The sequence below is a fragment of the Elephantulus edwardii genome, unplaced genomic scaffold, assembly GCF_000299155.1.
Source record: "Elephantulus edwardii isolate Elephantulus edwardi_28Jun2011 unplaced genomic scaffold, EleEdw1.0 scaffold00006, whole genome shotgun sequence".
In the NCBI taxonomy this organism is placed as follows: domain Eukaryota; kingdom Metazoa; phylum Chordata; class Mammalia; order Macroscelidea; family Macroscelididae; genus Elephantulus; species Elephantulus edwardii.
This window is the reverse complement of record NW_006399756.1, coordinates 14,064,490-14,085,300: the sequence shown is the minus strand read 5'-3', so window position 1 is coordinate 14,085,300 and position 20,811 is coordinate 14,064,490. Positions and strand designations below refer to the sequence as shown.

Sequence of the window (20,811 nt, the reverse complement as noted above, 5' to 3'; positions counted from 1 at the left end):
GGCCCGGGGCCGCGCTTGGCCCGTGGACGCCGAGGGCTGGGGGCGCGCCCGGTGCAGTCGCTCGCGGGGAGCACACAGCCCGGCTCGCGCGCCCACTCCCGGGGAGACACAAGGTGTCAGGGCCTCGGCCTTCTGCCAGCCCACCCAGCGCTCTCCCCAAGATGCCTCCCGGGGGCCCGCTATTTTATTGCTCCCCACTCTGGCCCCAGAAGCAATAGCCCAAAAGCCCAGGCAAAGGCCAACTCCGTGGAGCCTAGCGGGCGAGGAGCCGGGCTGCAGGGACACGCTGGCCTCGCCGCGGGTGGCCGCCTCCAGGCCGCCTGCAGGACTCCATGGCAACTTGGATTCCAGGGAGGCGTTTGCCTTCAAGGCTACATCGTGCCTTCCATATATGGGTTCCTGGCCAGGGCTCTTACAAGTCTGAGAATAAGGACATTAATAATTCAAGGCTTTGGCGGTAAGTGATTCATTAGCCCTGTCGTTCGATTCTGCCACACTCGGGCCACTGGCACCTGTTCCAGGCTCTGCTGAGTCCCCGTCGCTCTCAGCAGTAGACTCTTCTGGGCTTCATTAGGACCGTCTGTGTCCCTGGGCTGGCTGCGAAAGTGCCTCATCTCCTCTCATTCTCTTTACGCAATTATCAGAGGAGGATGGTGGTCCCTATTCTGCAGATAAGGAAACCGAGGCTTAGAGGACTTAAAATGCCTCCACTGTCATATACAGTGAGCCACCAGCTGAGGTACACACTCAGGTAGTGACCATCACTCCTAAGATGGGCTTGTCCCCCCAGAGAGCCCCTGGGAGTCCCCTTCATGAACAGGGGTCAGCAGAAGCCTGGCCCTGATCTGAAGGAGGAGGCAAAGTCAAACAAAACAAAGCAGAAAGAACCTTGTTCTCCTGCCTGTGTTAAAAATCCCAGCTCCACAGCACCAGTATGGGGAGTATGGGGAACCTGGGGGAGTTCCTTCTTTGAGTTGGCCTGTACTCATCAGCGAATGGATGTAACAGGAGGCTTCAGAGGGTTACAGCAGGATGGCTCTCATAACCTGCTTAGCTTGGGAGCTGGTGGTGCTGGTGGTGGTGGTGCTGGTGGTGGTGGTGGTTGTTGTTATGTGCCATCGACTCGTTTGCGACTCATAGCGACCCTATGTACAACAGCCCTAAACTCTGCTCTGTCCTGTGCCAATCTCATTGCCTCTGACACACCCATCCCGATTACCCCAGTCACTGAATCAATCCATCTCATAGAGGGCCTTCCCCTCCTGCGCTGTCCCTCCACCCTATCCAAGGACTGGTCTCTCCTAACAACATGTCCAAAGTATGTTAGAGCCTCAGAATCCTTGCCTCCAAGGAGCCACCCGGTTTAACCCTTTCCAGGATGAATCTGTTTTCCTAGCAGTCCATGGTACTCTCAATACTCTTATCCAGCACCACAGCTCAAAGGCATCAATTCTCCTTCTATCCTCCTTGCTCATTGTCCAAAAGGCAGTCACTTATAACATCGTAATAGGGAAAAGAGTGACACTGTCAACAATTTCCTCTTACTTAGATCCACAATCAACACCCTTGGTACCAGCAGTCAAGAAATTAAGACATTGTCAATGATCCTTTCTTATGAGAACTGAATTTAAGTGATCCAACTCAAATTCGTTTCTACCACTGAGACAACATTGAAGAAGAAAAAAAGAAGTTAAGATACTGCATTGTGAGAGTCAACGGTCAAGGACCTCTCCAAAGTGCTAAGGAGCAATGATGTCAGTTTAAAAACGAAGGTGCACCTGATTCAAGGCACGGTCTTTTCCTTTACTCACGATGCACCTGAAAATTGAACAATGAGTAAAGATGACAGAAGAATCGATCCCTGTGAGTTGTGGAGCTGGATAGCCCATGGTCATCCAAAAGTACAAATAAGCATGTCTTGGAGAAAGTGCAAACAGGGTGCAAGGCAGGAATGGTGAAGCCTCACCTCACATATTTTAGCCATGTTGTTAGAAGGGGCTATTCCTTGCAACAAAGACCTCATGATTGGAAAGGTGGTCAGAGAAAAAGCCTAGCAATAAGCTCAAGTATGTCAGAGATGTTTGCCAAGACTGCCAGATGACGGCGCAGGATAGGGCAGGGTTCAGATCCATGGTTCTTAGGGTCACCATGAGTTGTAGTTGACTCAACAGCACCTAGCAACAATTTTTAAGTCAAGGAGTTCTGATGGCTTAATGGTAATGGGTTGTGCTGCCAACCCAAAGGCACATGGTTCAAATCCACCAGCTGGCCCTTGGGAGAAAGATAGTTTCCTCCTGTGCAATTTACATACAGCCTCTAAAATCCTGCTGGAGGGTCAGTCAGCTGAGTCAGTTCCCACTTGATGACACACAACAACAATGACAACATTCTGAAGTCATTGGTATCTTTTTAAGAGTGGGCATGGTCATTGTTCAGTGTTATAGACAGTGGGGTGACATATGACACTCCTAGAATGGGACCAGTGTGTCCCCACCAAGTGTCCTCTCTTTGTAAAGGCTGCCTGCTTACTGTCCTGATGACCCGTCTTCTCAGAGGGAGACCTGAGAGCTGGGTTCTCAGTGAGGGGCCTGGAGGCCTCCAGCCTTTGGCTACCAGATGCAGGAAGGAGGAAGGGCCGAAACCATTGTCATAGGTGACAGGCTGGCCAAACAGGCTTAGGAACAGAGGGTAAGGTCTGGCTCTAGACTCTTCATGGATTCTACCGCTGCCCGCCGCCCCTTCCCCCAGCTCTGTTCAAGTGTCCCCACTGAGAGAAGCTGACTGTGCTGAGGCCACATGGATTGGACATGAGGTGACAGGTATGGGCACGCTGTCACTGAGCACCAGCATCAAAGAGGAACACACCTGAGTAAAGGACACCAGGAAGAACCTTCTAGTAACTGTAGTTCCCATGATCCACCTAGTGCTCACAACCATGCCGAGCCTCCTTCCTATTCCATCTACAGAAAAGTGTCCCAACTCCTTACAGTGACTTTCAGTGACGCTGACAATATCATGCTTCCTCAGCAGCAGCGTCTCCGCCAAGGAGCTGTCCCTGTACCCGGCCTTCCTCTGCCAGGGTCCAGCTGCTTTTCCCCTCCTGTGAGCACCCCATTCCTCCTCCCTCCTTTATGTGTGCCCCAGACCAAGGCAACCAACCCAGAGAAGCCTTGCACCCAGGCTCCCTCGCACCCCAACATTCGACACCCCTCTGTTTTTCTTCTGCCGGACCTCAGACAACACTCACTAGCCCCTCTCCATCCACCCATGTGTGTCTGCTCCGCTTCTGAAGCTTGCTCTGTAATCCCTACCGCCAGCATCCTGGCCAGGCCACCTGACCCTGTCCTGCTCTCCATCCATCTTTTCTGTCCCTTCCCATTGCTCCAACTCCGTCTCCCCCTCTCTCCTGCCAACCCTCCCAGCCACTTCCTCCTATTCTGGAAATCTCGGACGAGCTGAAATCATCCTGTGCACATCCTACCTGCAGCAGCCTGGAGAAGCACCCCCACTTGAGCATGGACTCAGAAAGCCTTCCCTGTCTCTCCCATTCTCTCCTCGTGTCCCCTCTCCATCAGGGACCCAAGCCTGAGGACAAGCCAGCATGTCCCAATCAGCAGAAGCAGCCGAGCCCCACTCATCCGCCCAGTGCCGTGGAAAGGCCCAGGGCATCTGCTGCCTTCATGGTGGAGCCGAGGCACAGTGAGGTGAGGACACGTGAGGAGATAAGAGGTGACATGCAGGCCCAGCGCTGGGAGCCGAGAGCATGAAGGAGTCTTGATTTTCAGAGAAGCAGAAAAGCAGTACGCACACAGCCCTGAGTCGGCCTGCTTGAATGGGGGTCACCGTCATTTAGTACCACCCTGCTGACCACACAGCACTGCCCCGGGCTCACCCGCTTCTCAGCGGCTCTCCCCATCTCTGCGGCTGTTAGCAGCTGCCGAGTCAGCCCCAGTTCATGGAGCCCTTCGGATGATGGAGCTCACCTGCTCAGTGCTGCACCATCTCCTTGGTCAGTTACACACTGGACCCTTGTGACCCATGCAGTTTTCACTGGCTGTTTTCAGCAGCAGGTCGCCAGGCCTTTCCCCCACGTCTGTCCTGCTCAGGAAGGTCCACTGACACCTGCCCCGCAGAAGGTCACCCAAGGTCACCAAGCTAAGAAAATGAGCTGAGACTAGAACTCAGAATTCTTTAGGTTGTCTGTCTTCCCCTCTAGCTCAAGCTGCCAAAGGCAGGCTGGCCATGTGCATACCTGTGACAGACCTCAGCATAGACATGGTGCCGTAAGTTACACATCAAAGGACCTTTACTTGGACCCTGAGTCCTTCCCCTAAGATCTTTGCCCCAGATGTTCCCCTGCCGATGGGTTTCCCCTGTTCTGCTCTCAGAGACTCTCCAGGGACAATTCATGCATACGGAAGCCATAGCTCAGAAACAGACCCAAGTCGTCATCACATCACCTCCATCGGAGGTGGAAAGGACTCGACATGCCAAGGAGGGTGCAGATTGAACCCTTCAGCTCCACAGTGGGGCGGGTGCAAGAGGAAACATGGGATCAGCCGAGCCAGGGTTCACATCCAGACTCAGTCACGCCCCTGATCCCCACCCTGGTGGCCTGTGGAAACACATCTCGCAAAGCCTGGTTTTAGAGGTATCAAATTGAGCTAATAACTGGATGTGGGGTAACTACATGAGATAACAGATGAACAACACCCAGAATAAGGCTGAGCTACGTAAACTGCCATCAGGGACCTCTCCAGAGTGCTGAGAAGCAAAGATATCAGTCTAGAGACTAAAGTACACCTGATCCAGGCCGAGATCTTCACAATTACTTGTTATGCATCAGAGACAGTAACTCAGAGGAAGAATTGATGCCTTTGAGTTGTGGTGCTGGAGAAGAGTCTTGGACATACCATGGACTGCCAAAAAAGACTAATAGGTCTGCCTTGGAGAGGGTGAAATCAACTTTCTGCTTGGAGGCTAGGATTTTGAAGCTCCGTCTCACATGCTTTGGACATGTGGCCAGGAGGGACTGATCCTTGGACAGGGACCTCATGCTCGGAAGGGTGGAGGGTCAGCACAGGAGAGAAAAACCCTGGATGAGATGGATTGATACAGTAACAAGGGCAACGGAGGGAGGTGTTGGAGTCAGTGAGACTGGCTCAGGACAGGGCAGGCTTCAGAGCTGTTGTATAGAATCACTATGAATTGCAGGCAACTCGACAGCACATAACAACAATAATAACATGTACAATGCAAACTACAATTTCTTATTATTGTCATTATAATTGACATAGTTAGATTATAGCAGAAAAGGTCTATTTTGTCTGGATTATAAATTACAAAAGAGAACTGTTTCTAGGCAAATGTTTCCTGACTGATGAAGATAGAAAATATGGGGTGAGCAGATTATTTTTTTAATGTTTATTTAAAAAAACTGGTTATTAGTATGGGAAAGATTGGTACTAGTCCAAATTTGAGCTTTTATTAGAGAAATTTCTGGTAAAATTGTGCTTCAGACTTGATGTCACATCGCCAGGGTGCTGTCTATAAATGGAATTGCCATCAAAGCATTTCTAGCAGGACGGAGATTCAGACCGGCCAGCAAAGGAGTCTGGATGGAGGCCCAGTGGGTTACTTATTGGGCTGCAAGTCGAAAGACGGGTGATTTGAATCCACCAGGTGATCCTCAGATGAAAGGTGGGTACTCTTTTTCCTTAAGGGTTTACAGCCTCAAAATCCCTGGGGAGGGTTTGCCAGGAGTGAAAAGGTACTCAACTGCAGTGGTCTTAGGAACCTTGCTGGGGTGTGTGTGTAACATATCAGGTGTCACCAAGAGGCTGGCAGTTCTAATCCACCAGCCACTCCTCGGGAGAAAGATGGGCAATATTATCCTCTAAAGACTTAGAGCCTTGGGCTGAACATAGAAATTCCATACGACCCTGCTATTCCGCTACTTGGAATAGATCCCAAGAAAACGAGAACTGAGGCACAAACAGATACACCAATGTTCATAGCAGCGTTATTCACCATCGCAAGAACATGGAAACAGCCCAGATGTCCAACCACAATGGAATGGATTGAGAAATTACGGAACACCCACACAGTGGAACACTATGCAGCACGCAGGGGCAATGATTTTGTAAATCACTACCTAAGGAAGGACTAGAGGGAATTATACTGAGTGAACTAACTCTGTCCTATAAGGACAAATATTGTATGAGACCATTATTGTAGAATGAATATGAGGATCACAGGAGGCGGGGAGCAGAGAGGTGAGGATGGGCAGTGGAGGTGGGGGGATGACAATTTGATGGGTGAAGGGAGGAGGAAAGATCTGGTATGAAAAAAAAAGTATACAAACTTTGTAAATAAACCAGCATAAAATAAAATAAGATTTGTAAAAAACGACTTACAGCCTAGGAAACTTATTGGAGGGCTAACGTGAGTCAGAGCAATGTGAAAACAGTAGGTCTGGGGTTAGTACAGCATTGGGCGGGGTTTTGTCTCTTGTACATAAGGTTGCTGTGGGTCAGAGCCAACTCATTGGCAACTTACAGCAACGACGACAAGAGGACAAAGCCTTTTGGGGATCTTCCAGGGTATGACCCACTCCTCTAACTCTGACCTCTGTTACATTTTAAAATGGGATCATCCAGCCAAATCCCGGTGGTCAGTTTATTCATCCTTTCCTGCTTTCCACGCCATCTGCTGTGACTCAGTTGCCCATTAACATTCCAAAACACCCTTCACATATACAAGAGTGAGTGGGGCCCTTCCGGGGGAGAGATCCACAGGCCAGCGGAAACAAATTCTCAAAATATCATAAATCACTCAGGCCTGCAAAGTGGACTTTAGAAAAACGTCTGTCCAGGTAATGGAGGGTTAGCCAGTTTTCCAAGCATTTCCAGCAGCAGAAGGAGCATTATCTAGGGCTCTTCTCCCTGAAACATCCTCAGAATTGCTCCAACCGTGGTCCTACAGAGCTCCTGGTGCAAAAGAAAGTGGGTCATCCTGGAAGCCAAAGCTTCAAGGCAGACAGGGCAGTGAGACAAGACTCGGGAGGAAAACCAAGATGACCACATCTCTCCCAGGGCCCCAGTGAACTGTGGACTAGACAAGGAAAGGTTCTGTATCACAGGAAAACCCAACGTCTACCCTCTCTAGCCCAGCTCACAATCTACCCAATGGTACCTAGTATCTGATGCACCTGGCCTGATGGTCCTGCCACAGACACAGCTCATGTCAGCCTCACGCTCTGCTGCCCTCTCATGGGCTGACCTGGAAGGTCACCTCCTCAGAGGGGACCTCGCTGACCCATATGTCCTCCTGCAGTAAATCCTGTCACCATTTATCTCTACAGCACTTAATACCTTATGCTCATCCTGCTTATTTGCATATTGTGAGCCTCCCCCATTAGTTAGTACCCTCAATAAAAAAAATGAAGGGCATTTAGCAAAACACTTGCTGTGTGCTAGACATTGTCCTAAGCACCTGACATCAGTTGTTCTCTTCTAGCTTCACACCTGTGCACAAGAAGGAACCACACAATTATTGTCCCCATTTTATAAAGAAACTGAGGCCAGAGACTCATAGTGGCTACTCAAGGCCTAAGTGTCAGAGTCAGAATTGCTGTTATTATTGTTAGTTGTATTCAGATGGTTCCAGTTCATAGTGACTCGATGAACAGCAGAAGGAAGCATGGTCCGCTCCTGGACCATCCTCACTGTTGTAGACACAGGGCCCATCAGAGTCAGAAGTGGTGCCTGTAATTCTGATCTTAGAGAGCTCTGATGGTCCAGCACGTAAGGAATTGCGCTGCCAACCCAAAGGCTTCGCAGGAGGAAGATGAACCATCTCCTCCTGTGCGGTTTACAGCCTCTGAAAACCTGCTGGAGGGTGAGCAATGAGTCGATTCTGACAACACGACACACAACAACAACTGTGATCTCAGCAGAGCACCCACGGCTGCTCTCCCTGTAGAGAACATGTGCCTTGACTATGCCCCCTACACCCTGCCCGGCACCTCACACAATACAGGCCTTCAAGAAACGTGTGCTGAATGAAGCAATCAGCGATCAGGTTGGAAGGCACCTCACAGTTTGCAAAAGCACCATCACATCTCTGGTCTCACGTGAACCCCATATCGCCCCTATAGGGGAAACGTCAACACTGCTCACCTCCTTTTAACAACATTTGCACGATGAGAATACAGAAGGGCCCTTGAGATCACGAACGACCTTGGTTTGAGATCACAATCCCAGGGGGCTGCTTCCAGCCATTCCTTTGTTTCCAATCTTGTGTTTGTTGCATTTTAAAACTTCATCTACTTTTGTTCATTCTACTCAACAATGCATCTGTTTGTTTTCTAAACAAAATTATTGTTGTTGTTAGGTGCCATCACCTAGTGTATGACTCACAGTGACCCTGGCAACTGATCTGTGTTGTATCCCTCTGGACAGTGTCGTATCCCTCTGGACACTGTCCTATCGCTCTGGACTCTGTGCCATCCTCACAATGTCTGACACACACCCAAGCCCACTGCAGCAGTCACCACAACAGCCCACCTGGTTGAGGATCTCCCTCTCTTCCTCCACCTCTCTACCTTCCCAAGGATGATGTCCCTCTCCAAGGAAGTTGCTAAGTGCCCTCAAATCGAAGCTGACTCATAGCTGACCCTCCAAAGGGTCTTCAGAGGCTATAAATTGCATAGAAGGAGGTTGTTCATCCTTTCCCTGTAGAGCGGCAGGTGGGCTTGTGTTGGGGAATGTTAGGGAGGAGAGGGAAGCCTCTGGCCGGGGCTGATCGCCTAGCTCCAGATAAGTGCAAGCCTATGGCTGCCACATCTGTTGTGGTGGGAGTGGTCTGCACTGAGCTGAGGTTCTCCTGTCCAAGCCACATACTCCACGTTTACAAATCCACCCCACTCTGTTTTCCAGTTTACTTGCTTGTTGATAACTGTCCTGTAACCTCCAATAAAGTTGAGTGGGCTCGCTGCAGAGCTTCTGGAGTGGTATGTCTCTGTCACACTTACTGCTGTCAGGGTGTTGCTGCTCCCCGCCAGCAAATGGACAGTGAGAGATGAGGGAAGCCAAATATCAAATTTACTAATAGTAGACCAAATGCTATATCAGGAAATGAGGGATGCTTAATACAAGCTGAAGGTCACCTTGTGGCACTAAGGTGTTCCCTAAGAGTCAACATTGTTCTTAGTTTGTATCAACTGAATCCCTCCCTCCTGAGATTAGCATAAAGAGGAACTTAGCCTTGTCTGTAAAAGACTTCACCATTATCCTTTCTGTTTTGTACCTCCTTATGATTTTACTTTGTTTACCTTCCTTATGATTCTAAAGAAATACTCAGAGAAACATGGCTTGGGGCCTTCAGTCAGGGGAACTGTTGGCCCCCTGTTTTTCACACTCTGGTTCTAGATCATTCCTGGTAGTCTGTCTCATTACTCATTATTAATAATTACAAAATTATTTCATTCTTTGGGACCCTCGGTCTGCAACAGATAGACATGAAGCTGGCAGCACAACTCCTTACTGCTACACCAGCAGAGTGTAACATCTTATATTTCCATTACTTGTATATACATACATGTTATATATTAGATATATATTAGTTACATATATGTATGTTATATATTAGAGAATTTCAAGCATCTATAAAATTAGAGAAGGTAGTATAATAACCATTGCTAAAATTACACAAATTACTTTTTTTTATCTTTTAAAAAACGGTCTTTCAAGTAAAATTGATTCTCCCAGGAGGGGAATTCACAGGAGCGCTCATTTGCACTCAATGTGTAAATTGCCGTCAATGTTGCTGTTGTCAGTTGTGGTGAAATTGATTTCAGCTTGTGGTGAGTCCGTGTATGTGGAGCACAGCTGCTCCACAGGGTGCTCAAGGCTGTGACTTTTCCAAATCAGAGCTCTAGGTCAGCTGGTCAGCCTGTCGAGGTGCCTCTGCGTAGTTTCAAACCACCAACCTTTTGACTAGTGTAGTGCTTGGGGGACTCCTGGGCTCACTGCATTTTCACAGCTCCTCTCCTCCACAAGAAGTTCAAACACATTCCATGTCACATAGGGAAGTTAAGAATGGGGGTTCTTTATAAACTTACAATAAAGTCTCAATTAAAAAAAAAACACCAAAAACAAAAACGGGAGACTAAGTCACTTGCCTGAAGCCTTGGCACCAGAGGAGACAGAGCCCAGGAGTCACCAGCTTCCCTGCCACTCTGAGGTAAAAGCAGGGTCTCAATGACAAGTCAAAGGCATGAGTGTCCAGTTTACTTCCAACCCAAAGCTGCCATTAAAGTTGTTGTTGTTGTTTTGTGCCATCGAGTAGCTTGCAACTCAGAGTGACCCTATATACAACATCTCTGAACCCTGCTCTATCCTGTGTCAACCTTACAGTCTCTGACACATCTAACCCATTACTCCATTCACGGAGTCAGTTCATCTCATTGAGGGTCTTCCTCTCTTCTGTTGTCCCTCCACCTTCCCAAGCATGACACCCCTCTCCACGAACTGGTCCCTCCCTGCAACATGCCCAAAGTATGTCAGACCAAGCTCTTCAGAATCCTTGCCTACAAGGAGCAGCTTGGTTCACCCTCTCCAGGATGAATGTGTTTGTTCTCTTAGCAGTCCATGGTATATTCAATACTCTTCTCCAATATCACAGCTCTAATTTGTAGAGTTTCCAAAAGTGTCCACTCCTAATCAGACCAGATATCGAGTCATTCCTTCATCTGCTCCCTTATTCACTTGCTCATTCATTCCACCAGACACACATGATCTCTCTGTGCCAAGTCATAACAGCTAGCGTCAGTAGAAAGAGGAGAGACCAACAGTTAAGACCAGATTAAAGTTAGAGCTTGACCCAGGCAGAATGTACAAGAACATGCTGCAAGGCCTCCTTCATCCTCTGTCCTCAGCAAGGCCACTGAAGTCAGGGAGAAGAATGGTGGAGTGTGAGTCGGGGAGTTAGATCGTACAAGGGCTCTATCCTTTCCTAGATGTGTGGCCTTGGCTATGTTTCCTACCTTCTCTGGCTCATTTATGTAAGGGAAAACAAAACTCGCTGCTGTTGATTCTTCCTCACATCATTGACCAAGGACGATAAACCCCCACACCCTAGAGTTGGTGGAAGATTGCATTAGCTCATGCTCAATCTGGCAGCTGCGACAAAGAAAGGTCTCCATCAATGCTCGCCATTCTAACTGGCTATCACCCACAAGCAGCTCTCTCTCAGTAACGCGTCCCAGCTTGCCTGAGAGAGGCAGGAACTTTGTAAAAGCGCCTACACATTGGAGAGCTGGCTACTCCTCGGAAAGTCTGGAAGTTTGGAAAATGTCAACAATGAAAACCCTCAGCCTTCCCCACTCAGCTGGCCAAGAGATGATGGGCTCATGTGAGTAGAACAATCCGGTGGTCACTGGAGCAGAGACAAAATGCTCGTTGTGTCCTGCTGGGTGCTGGCACACTGGTTCACATTCCACGATCCTGCAGGGCAAGCCCGTGGCAGCTCAGGCAGGATGGTCAAGCAAGGGCTTCAGGTCAAGTACGACTGTGTCCCAGCCCAGCCTGTCTCCAGAAACTCATCCTACAGGTGGATAAGGACCGCGTGGATTCAGAAGAGGACCTGGGGCATGGCGGGCACTTTGCTAGGCGCAGTCTCTGCTCTGACCCGGGTTGGAGAAGGGGATCTGCTCTCAGCCCCACCTCCTGGACCAGGCTCTGCCACATGCTCTCTCTAGGGCTGAAGGCATGTCACTGAGCTTCTCTGATGCCCTGTCTCTTCTGTATGTAGCTATTAGGTGCCATCACGTTGAGCACAACTCATAGCAATCCTATAAACCCTGTCCTATCCCGAGCCGTCCTCATCATCTCTGACACACGTAAGCCCATCGCTATAGTCGCTGGGTCTACCCACCTTGTTGAGGGTCCCCCTCTCTTCTGCTGACCCTCCACCTTTCCAAGCATGATGTTCCCTTCAGAAGAACAGCATCTCCTTGGGATGTGCCCGAAGTATGAGAGTGAGCGAGGAAGCTTGGTCATCTTTGCCTCCAAGAAGCACTCTGGCTGCAACTTTCCCCAAGACTGTGAATAAAATCGCACTTATGCTTCCGACCTTATCCTGCTGGTGGTAGCAGAGAGAACAGGTCACCACCCTAAGGCAGAGTCCTCGGTTTGCTTCTTGTTCACCTGTGGTCTTGAGAATCCTTTGTTACTGTTGTCATTATCGATAAGTGCTTTCAAGTTGGAACAAGTGCTTTCAAGTTGGAACCACGCAGAGCTGACCCTCCAGCCAGTTTTCAGAGGCTGTAAATCACACAGGAGGATATTACCCGCATTTCTCCCATGGAGTAGCTGGTGGATTCCAACCACACGTTTACAGGTGGCAGCAAAACTTCTTAACACGAGACCACCAGAGACTCTTGGGCAGTGCAAATGGTTCAAGTGCTTGGTTGCTGATTCAAAGACTGGCAAGACAGAAGAAAGGCCTGGTGATCCACTTCCCCTCAAAAAAACTAGAGCACAGATGGATCCTGGCATGTAGGGGGTCACCATGAATTAGAAGCAGCTCAACTGCGTCTGGTTAAAAGTTTGTGATCTACTTTCTTCTTCTTCTTCTACTACTACTACTACTACTACTACTACTACTATTATTTTCCGCCTGGGATCATGGAGGCCACTGTGGAGAAGAAAAGAAAGATTTTCCTGCAGAGCCAGAAACCCTTAAGAAAAAGTGAAGGAATTTCATAGAATTAAGGGTCAAGTGTCTGAGAAAGAAGTTTTTCCAAAAGATGTTTCCAAAGGCAAGAAGGAAGCTTATCTATGAAAAGGTTAAGCGCTATCACAAAGAATATAGGCAGATGCACAGAGCTGAGATTCGAGTGCCTCGGATAGCAAGGGAAGCTGGCAAATTCTATGTAATTGCAGAACCCAAGCTGGCATTTGTCATCAGGGTCAGAAGTGTCAACAGCATGAGCCCAAAGGCTCGTAAGGTGCTACAGCCCCTTTGCCTTCACCAGCTCTTCAATGGTACCTTTGTGAAACTCAACAAAGCTTCAGTTATCAGGCTGAGGACTGTGCATGGGGGTACCCAAACCTGAAGTCTGTCAGTTAACTGATCTATAAAGCATGATTATAGCAAAATCATTAAGAAGTGAATTGCTCTGACAGACAACACTTTGATTGCATGATCTCTGGGTGAATATGGCATCGTCTGCACGGAGGATCTGATTCAGGAGATCTATACTGTTGGCAAACGCTTCAAAGAAGCCAACAACTTCTTGTGACCATTCAAATTCTCTTCTCCACGAGGGGAAATGAAGGAAAAGACCACTCATTTTTTGTAAGGTGAAGATGCAAGCAACCAGGAAGACCAGATCAACAGACATCATAAAAATGAACTACGGTGTGGTCAGTTAATAAAATAGTGACTCCTTTCGAATTGAAAAAAGAAAAGTCTGTGATCTTTCCAAACAGCTTGGTATGGGTACAATGACAGACACAGAGACCAATGCAACAGAACTGAGATCTCAGAAGTAAATTCATACACTTATGGACAGCTGATCTTTGACAGAAGCCCATAGACTATTAAATGAGCAATGGAGAGTTTATTTAACAAATGGTGTTGGCAAAAGCTAGGTAATCATTTGCATAATAATTTTAAAAATCCATTCATTACACCATATACAAAACTAACTCAAGAAGAATCAGATACTAAATGTAAAACCTAAGACCAGAAATATTATCGAAGAAAACATACAGTGGCTCTAATTTATGGTATCAACAGGCTCAGTCATAAGGGGAAAATGCACAAAACAGAAAAAGCATGCTAGCTAAATGGGACTTCATAAAAATTGAATTATTATATATGTCAAAAGCCAACTCCAGAAGAGTAAAAATAGAATTTATAGATTAGGAAAAAATTATGTGGTAATAGCATACCCAAAAAGGAACTAATTTCTAAAATTGATACAAAATTTTCCTACCTAAATGACAAAACTATAAACAATATAATTAAGAAATGGGCAGAGGACCTGCACAGACATCCAGGTGGCTGAGAAACACAGGAAATGCTCTAAAGCGTTAGCCCTTACCACATCCACTGCTGTCAATTCCACCTCCCAGTGGCCCTCCATTGGTTTTCTGAGACTATGAATCTTTGCTAAGGAAAAGAACAGGTTCAGCCTGGAGAAGGTTAAACCAGGCTGCTCCTTGAAGGCAAGGATTCTGAGGCTTCGTCTGACATACTATGGACATGTTCAAGGAGGGACCGGTCCTTGGAGAGGGATGTCATGCTTGGGAGGGTGTAGAGACAGCACAGGAGGGGAAGACCCTCTATGAGGTGGATTGATTCAGTGACTGGGGTAATCAGGGTGGGTGTGTCAGAGACAGTAAGATTGGTTGAGGGCAGAGCAGGCTTTAGGTCTGTTGTACACAGGGTCTCTATGAGTCGTAGGCAAGACGACGGCACATAACAACAACATGAATCTTTGCAGGATAAGAGAGCTCGTCATTTCCCCCCTGGAGCAGCGATGGATTCAAACCACCAACCTTCCAGTTATCAGCCTAGTGCTCAATGTGCTACGCCACTGGGGCACCTTCATTCACCATTCTCAACACCCAAACTTGCCTGTCTTCAAATCAGTTCCAAATCAAGCAGCCCTCCATTGGGTTTCTGAGGCAGTGAATCTTTACAGGAGGCATCTGTCTGTCCACCTTGCTCCTGTGCAGTGGCTGATGAATTCTAACTGCAGAACCTTCAAGTAACAGCCTGATGCGTTACACACTGTGCCACCACGAATCCTTTATTACGACTGTTGTTGTCAACTACGGCTCACAGAGAGCCTGCGAACCACAGAAGGAAACCGTACTGCCCTGCACCAAATTCACACTCTCTGCACCACCCTCACAATCTCTGCCATGCTCAGTGGCAGTTACTGTGTCCATCTATCAAGCTGAAAGTTGAAGATAGACACCACAATACAAAGGCATTAATTCGTCTTCTATCATCCTTAAACACCGTCCTGCTCTTAACTGTATAGCAAGTAACTGAAAGACCATGGCCTGAATCAGGTACACCACAATCTCTGGCATCATTTAACTGGCATTATTATTATTCCATAGAATTTTGGGGAAGTCTTTGACAGCAGACTTTTCCAATATAACACATCTTCATACTTCGTTACTGTTAGTACCAAGGGTGCTGATTTTGGATTCAGATAAGATAAAATAGTTGACATCTTTTCACCATCTATCATGATGGGTTGTGTGTTTGGGTTTTGGTTTTGTTTTTGTGGTGAGGGTTTTTATTTTATTAAAATTGAGATGTAAAGTCTGAAAGTTTGCAGAAAGGTGAAGGTAGTACTATTTCTTTAACACCCAAAAGGGTTGTTACTTTTGTCATCTGTACGGCCTAGAGTTCTGATAAAGTTCTAATATTGGAGCAAGAGGTGAAATTAAAGAAGGAAAAAAACAATCAAAATAGGCAAGCCCTTTAAAAAGGAAAGCTGTTGGTACTTTTTAAATTTTAGAAAATAAATAGAGTAAAAGGCCAACAGCTTACAAGGCAAAGGTCACAAAGAAATGTTCCCAAGTGAAAAACAAACGACTAAACGAACCCTACAATTCAGAACCTCTTTGTAGCTGACCATCTAGTGAGTTTCCAGAAGCTGTAAATCACACAGGAGCAGAACGTTCACCTTTCTCCTGAGCAGCAGCGAGTGGACTTGAACCACCTGCTTTAGAGTTGGCAGTGCAACTCCTTATGCATTAAGCCACCAGACTATGTAAACATGGATATCCTCAAGAAATTTATTCACCTCATAAGGAGAGCAGATATGCAGATAGAGATAGATATACTCACAGCCCTGTCTTACTTTCACAAACAACGTGCATAACACTAGGGAGTTTCCCAGTTTGCAAAAACCATATGAGAGTAACTCTATCCAGTAAATGATAAATAATCCAATGATGATGAGATTGTACTTAGATCCGTCCTTTCTCACATAGTTGGTGCCCTCATAGCCCGTCTAGCTGCAACACTTTAAAAGGCCATATGGTAACATTTTAAATGCTTGGATCGACTGATCTTTCTTTGAAAAAAAAATGCATCCTATGTCAAAAGGAAATGATTCAATTCATGCACTTATTTTAAAATGTCATCGGAGGCATGGAACACAATTGAAAGAAATTGCAATTATAATTCTGAAGGCCACATAGCAACATGGGAAGATGTCACAATATAACATGGTGTTACAAGAAAACAGGCAGGGCCAGGGTACAAGTCCAACGCCAGAAGCACGCCGGCAGCTGGACTGATACTAGCACATAGAAAAAGCGCACTGTTGTGCTCAGGTGGGGGATAATGGAGCTGGGGTTCTTTTCAGCCACCGTATAATTTCTTTTATGTCGGACTCTTTCTGCAAACTGTGTCCAAGACCGCCCATCACTTGCCGGGAAGAGTGGGGAGCTGGGTCCGGCCTCCTCCATGACTTACTCAGTCTGCACCATTTAATTTGGTTCCTAAATTGTGTTGCTGTTTCTTGAAATTGCTGTTCTCAAAACAAAGCAGCTGGTGTACGTGTGAGATCAGACGGCAAAGGCTCTCCAGCAAATACTTCATTAGAACAAACACACTCAGCTCTGTGCTGGGGCCAAGGAATGCCGCACGGGGCAGGAAATGTCAGTCCTCACACAAAGGCCTTCTGAGGCCGGAGAAGGCACTCGGATGGTTGCTCTCTCTCCCTCTAACTGGCATGGCTGTGGGCACTGGGCGTGCCCAGATCATCCTCCTCCCAGGGCCTTGTGGCCAGTTCTCAGCCTACTCCAGGCGATCTGACTCCCTGGGAATTGCATAAATGTTGAGTCTTTGCAAATGATTTGGAGTGATTCAGAGAGCTCCCTGCACCCTGAGTCTCTGGATGATGCCAATGGTTAACAAATGCCGCTGCTAATCAAAAGGCTAGAAGTTCAAGTCTACCCGGCATCCCCTCTGAAGCAGCCTGATGATACACTTCTAAAAAATCAGCATTGAAAACAGTTTCGTTATTGTTGTTGGGTGCCGTCGAATTGACTATGACTCCCAGCAATCCTATGCCCCACAGATCTGAACGGTGCCCTGCTCTGCCCACTCGTGTCCACCTTGCTGAGGGTCTCCGCTCTTTCTCTGAGCCTCTGCCTTTCCCAACATGATGTCTTTTTCTAGACCTGGCCCCTCCTGAGAACATGAGTTCTTCATGAACCCGCTTACTTGATGGCACAAGATCAATATTCCCAGTATCTGCGGAAAATGTAAATTTCAACACATGACAGTTAAATAAATGCCAGTAAATTATTAACGTGTAGGCTTCTTGTTTCTAAAAGGAGGCTTGTGTTTGTGTACTTGGATCTTGAGTTTCTGTGGTATTAAAAAAGGTAAAGTAAAATGCAGGCACACACACACACCTGGAGAAGCCAGAGAGGCCGACTGCATGTGAGATGTGGAGAAAAAAACAGAACACTGTCGTGAGTTTGATACAGATTCAAAGCATGTTGGAAAGAGACCTGGGAAAACCATCCTTTTTTTTTTTCTTTTTCTTCCCTTGAGTCAGATCCAACTGACACAGGAGGAGATTGTCCCTCCTTCTCCATCAGAGAATCTGGTGGATTCAAACTGCATGCCTTTGGGATTTCAGCACAGCTTCTTGCCACCAGGCCACCAGAGCTCCCTGGGATAACCTTCCTTTATCTAAAAGGTGAAGGTGGATGAAAACAAAAAGACGCAAACTCTGGGAAGACGGCCCTCAATCCTCCAGGGGGAACGGAGGTGCTGAAGGAAGTAACCATGAATGTGTGCTCTTTTGGGGTCTTGGGGGCTATACAGTGACCAAAACTGGGCTCTTTCTAAGGTCCTAATACAATCCTTCTTTGCACTTTCTTCTTGTTGTTGTTGTTGATTGCCATTAAGTCAAGATCAACTCAGTGACTCTGAACAAAAGACCTAATGCCTTTCCATAGCTATCGTTTCTCCAAGTTCATAGAGTTTCCAGAGGCATGTGGTTTAGGAAGTGGATGCCACTCCTGCTTCCCAACCTGTTTTACAACTAGAAGCTCCACCAAACACTGTCCACAATGGGAAACCATTCTGGTATTTGATATTCCCATGGCACAAGGTTCTGCCTAATGCAGTGTCTTAACACTATGGTAATAACAACATAGGTAATAACAACACTACGGAAAGTTTAAAATATTTTGAGAATGACGAAACACGTGACACAGAGACACGAAGTGAGCATAGGCTGTTGGGAAAAATGGCGCCAATAGACTTGCTGGATGCAGGGTTGCCACCAAGCTTCAACTAGTGAACAAATGCCTTCTGGGTGAAGTCTGATAAAATACAATGCAATCTAACTAAGTAAGCTTATATTAAATTATAGCTGTGTTTGTGTTACAACACTGCAACATTGCTCACAAACAACAGAATAGCAATAAGCATAAAAATAAGAAGAACACTGAGGCAACTATGGCATAGAAATAAACATTTGACATTAAAATTAAAAAAAAAAAGAAGAAGAACAAACTTACGAAGAGACCACCCAGAGAAAACCCTGCTCCAGGTCTGAGAGCCCCCCCGCCCCAGGACAGGAGGCCTGTCTCCTGTGCACATACGACCTCTGCCATCAGCAGATCCCCCTCTGACACACAGACTCCATCTATCTGCACAGAGAACTTCCCATGGGTGGTGGCAGATGCCACTGAGATGAGTATAAGTGACCTCTAGGACCAACAGATCTGAACCCCGGCTGGCCCTGAGCCAGCCTCACCATCTCTAAGGAACCCCTGAGCCCACTGCTATAATCACTTTGAGGGTCTTCCCACCTTTCGCTGACTATCTACCTTTCCAAGCATGATGTCCCATTCTAATGAACAGTCTCTTCTGGTAATTTATTCAGAATATGTGAGAAGCTTGGCTATCCATGCCCTCAAGGACCACTCTGGCTGTACTTTCTCCAAGATGTACCTGTTCTTCCAGCAGCTTATAGGATGGATGTTCAGTACTCTTTCTCCAACACCACAGCTCAAAGGCATCAATTCTCCTGTCATCCTTATTCACTGTCCAGCATGTGATTGAAAATGAGGAGCTTCTTCTCTCCTATGGGTAAGACTCCAGCTAGCTCAACCTAGCTAGTTCAGACCTCTCTCCTATGTGTAGTTTAGATCTGTCTATAACCATAGATTCCTCCTATATATAGACCACCTATGTCTATACAAGCCAGTTGTCTCCTATGCCTTAACTACACATCTCTGCACATCGAGCCTCCCTCCTCTGTGTGGTCTATACCTGTCTACACAGTGACTCTGTCTTCTGTGTAAGGACTGGTCATTTCTGTCTATACAACAAGCCTCTTCGGTGAATGTACTCCCTCTGTTTATAGAGTGGAGCTCCCCCATGAGCAGACATCATCTGTCTGTATGGTGTGGATGTGACTCTGTCTCTCCACTCACACAGGGACTGACTCCAGAAGGGTGCGGCCGGGGACCCTCCATCTGGGGCCTTGGCCCAGAACAAAGTCAGAACTGGCCTGTGTCCCAGCTGGGGGCCAACTCCGAGCAAACACAAAGGAATCTTTTTTTCTTTCCCTCATGTACAAAATATGTTCCGGATGGGGAGTTCTGCTGGGTTATGAGATTCAACTCAATTGGAAAAGATCATCTGAGGTTTCCCAAGAAAGTCAGATTTAAAGACTATATAGACTGAAGCTTTATTTTTATCCAGAATAATCATGAATTATGAAAGTCACTGGCGAGAAGCTAGGGGAACAGTGGGCTTTTGTGGGGGAAGGAGAAGCATGGGTAAGAGCCAGACCACTGGAAAGACTATGCAAGGACCACTGAGTGGTGAGGGCGGTCAGCAATGGCCTCTGGGGATTCCCTGTATCTGTTGTTGTTGTTGTTGTTGTTGTTGTGAAGTGCCTTCGAGTCGCAGGCGACTCATAGCGACCCTATGAAGGAGAGTCCTCAATGCTTGGGTGTCTTTCGTCATCTCTCCAGGTTCATAGGGTTTCCAGAAGCAAGCTATTACGGAAGTGGATGCCACTCCTCCTTCCAAACTTGTATCCTTTAGGGGGTGGTTTTCCTAGAACTTCTGAGACTGAAGGTAAGTTAACTTTGACCAACATGAATTTGGTCCCCTTGGACCTGCTAGAGGTCTCCTATTATCCTTGTCAAGACAGTGGGGCATTTTTATATCACCTGGTGTGGGAACACCTCCACCTGGTTAGCCTGAGACTGTCCTTGGTGTTAGTTAACCAAAAGGCCAGCAGTTCAAACCCATCAACTGGCCTGTAAGAGGAAGCTGTGACAAGCTGCTTCTGTAAAGATTACGAGAGCCCTGGTGGTGCGGTGGCCACGCTCTCAGATGCAGCTCCGAAGGCTGAGAGTTGGAACCCACGAGCCAATCTGCAGAAGAAAGATGTGGCAGCCGCTTCTGTAACGATAACAGCCTGGGACACCAAGCGGGGCATTGTACGGCGACCCCCAGGAATGCTGTGTCAGACCTTAGGGAAAAACTGAAAGCCTCCAACTCTTTGCCTTTGTAAATAATGCTGCAGAAGACATGGGTGTGTCTGTATTAATTTGTGTTGTCTCTCATTTTTTTGGGATAGATACCAATTAAAGGGATTGGTAAGAAGCTCGGGTGGCTCAGTGGTAAGGAGCTACACTGACAGCTCAAAGGCATACAGTTCGAATCTACCAGGTGCTCTACACACACACACACACACACACACAAGATGGGAAATCTCCTCATTTACAA

At 47.2% G+C, this 20,811-nt stretch overlaps 1 pseudogene; it reads left to right on the top strand.

The window, feature by feature from the left end:
* The window catches only part of LOC102860146, a 22,045-nt pseudogene extending 1,475 nt beyond the window's left edge, over positions 1-20,570 (top strand).
* Positions 20,571-20,811: the final 241 nt, after the last annotated feature.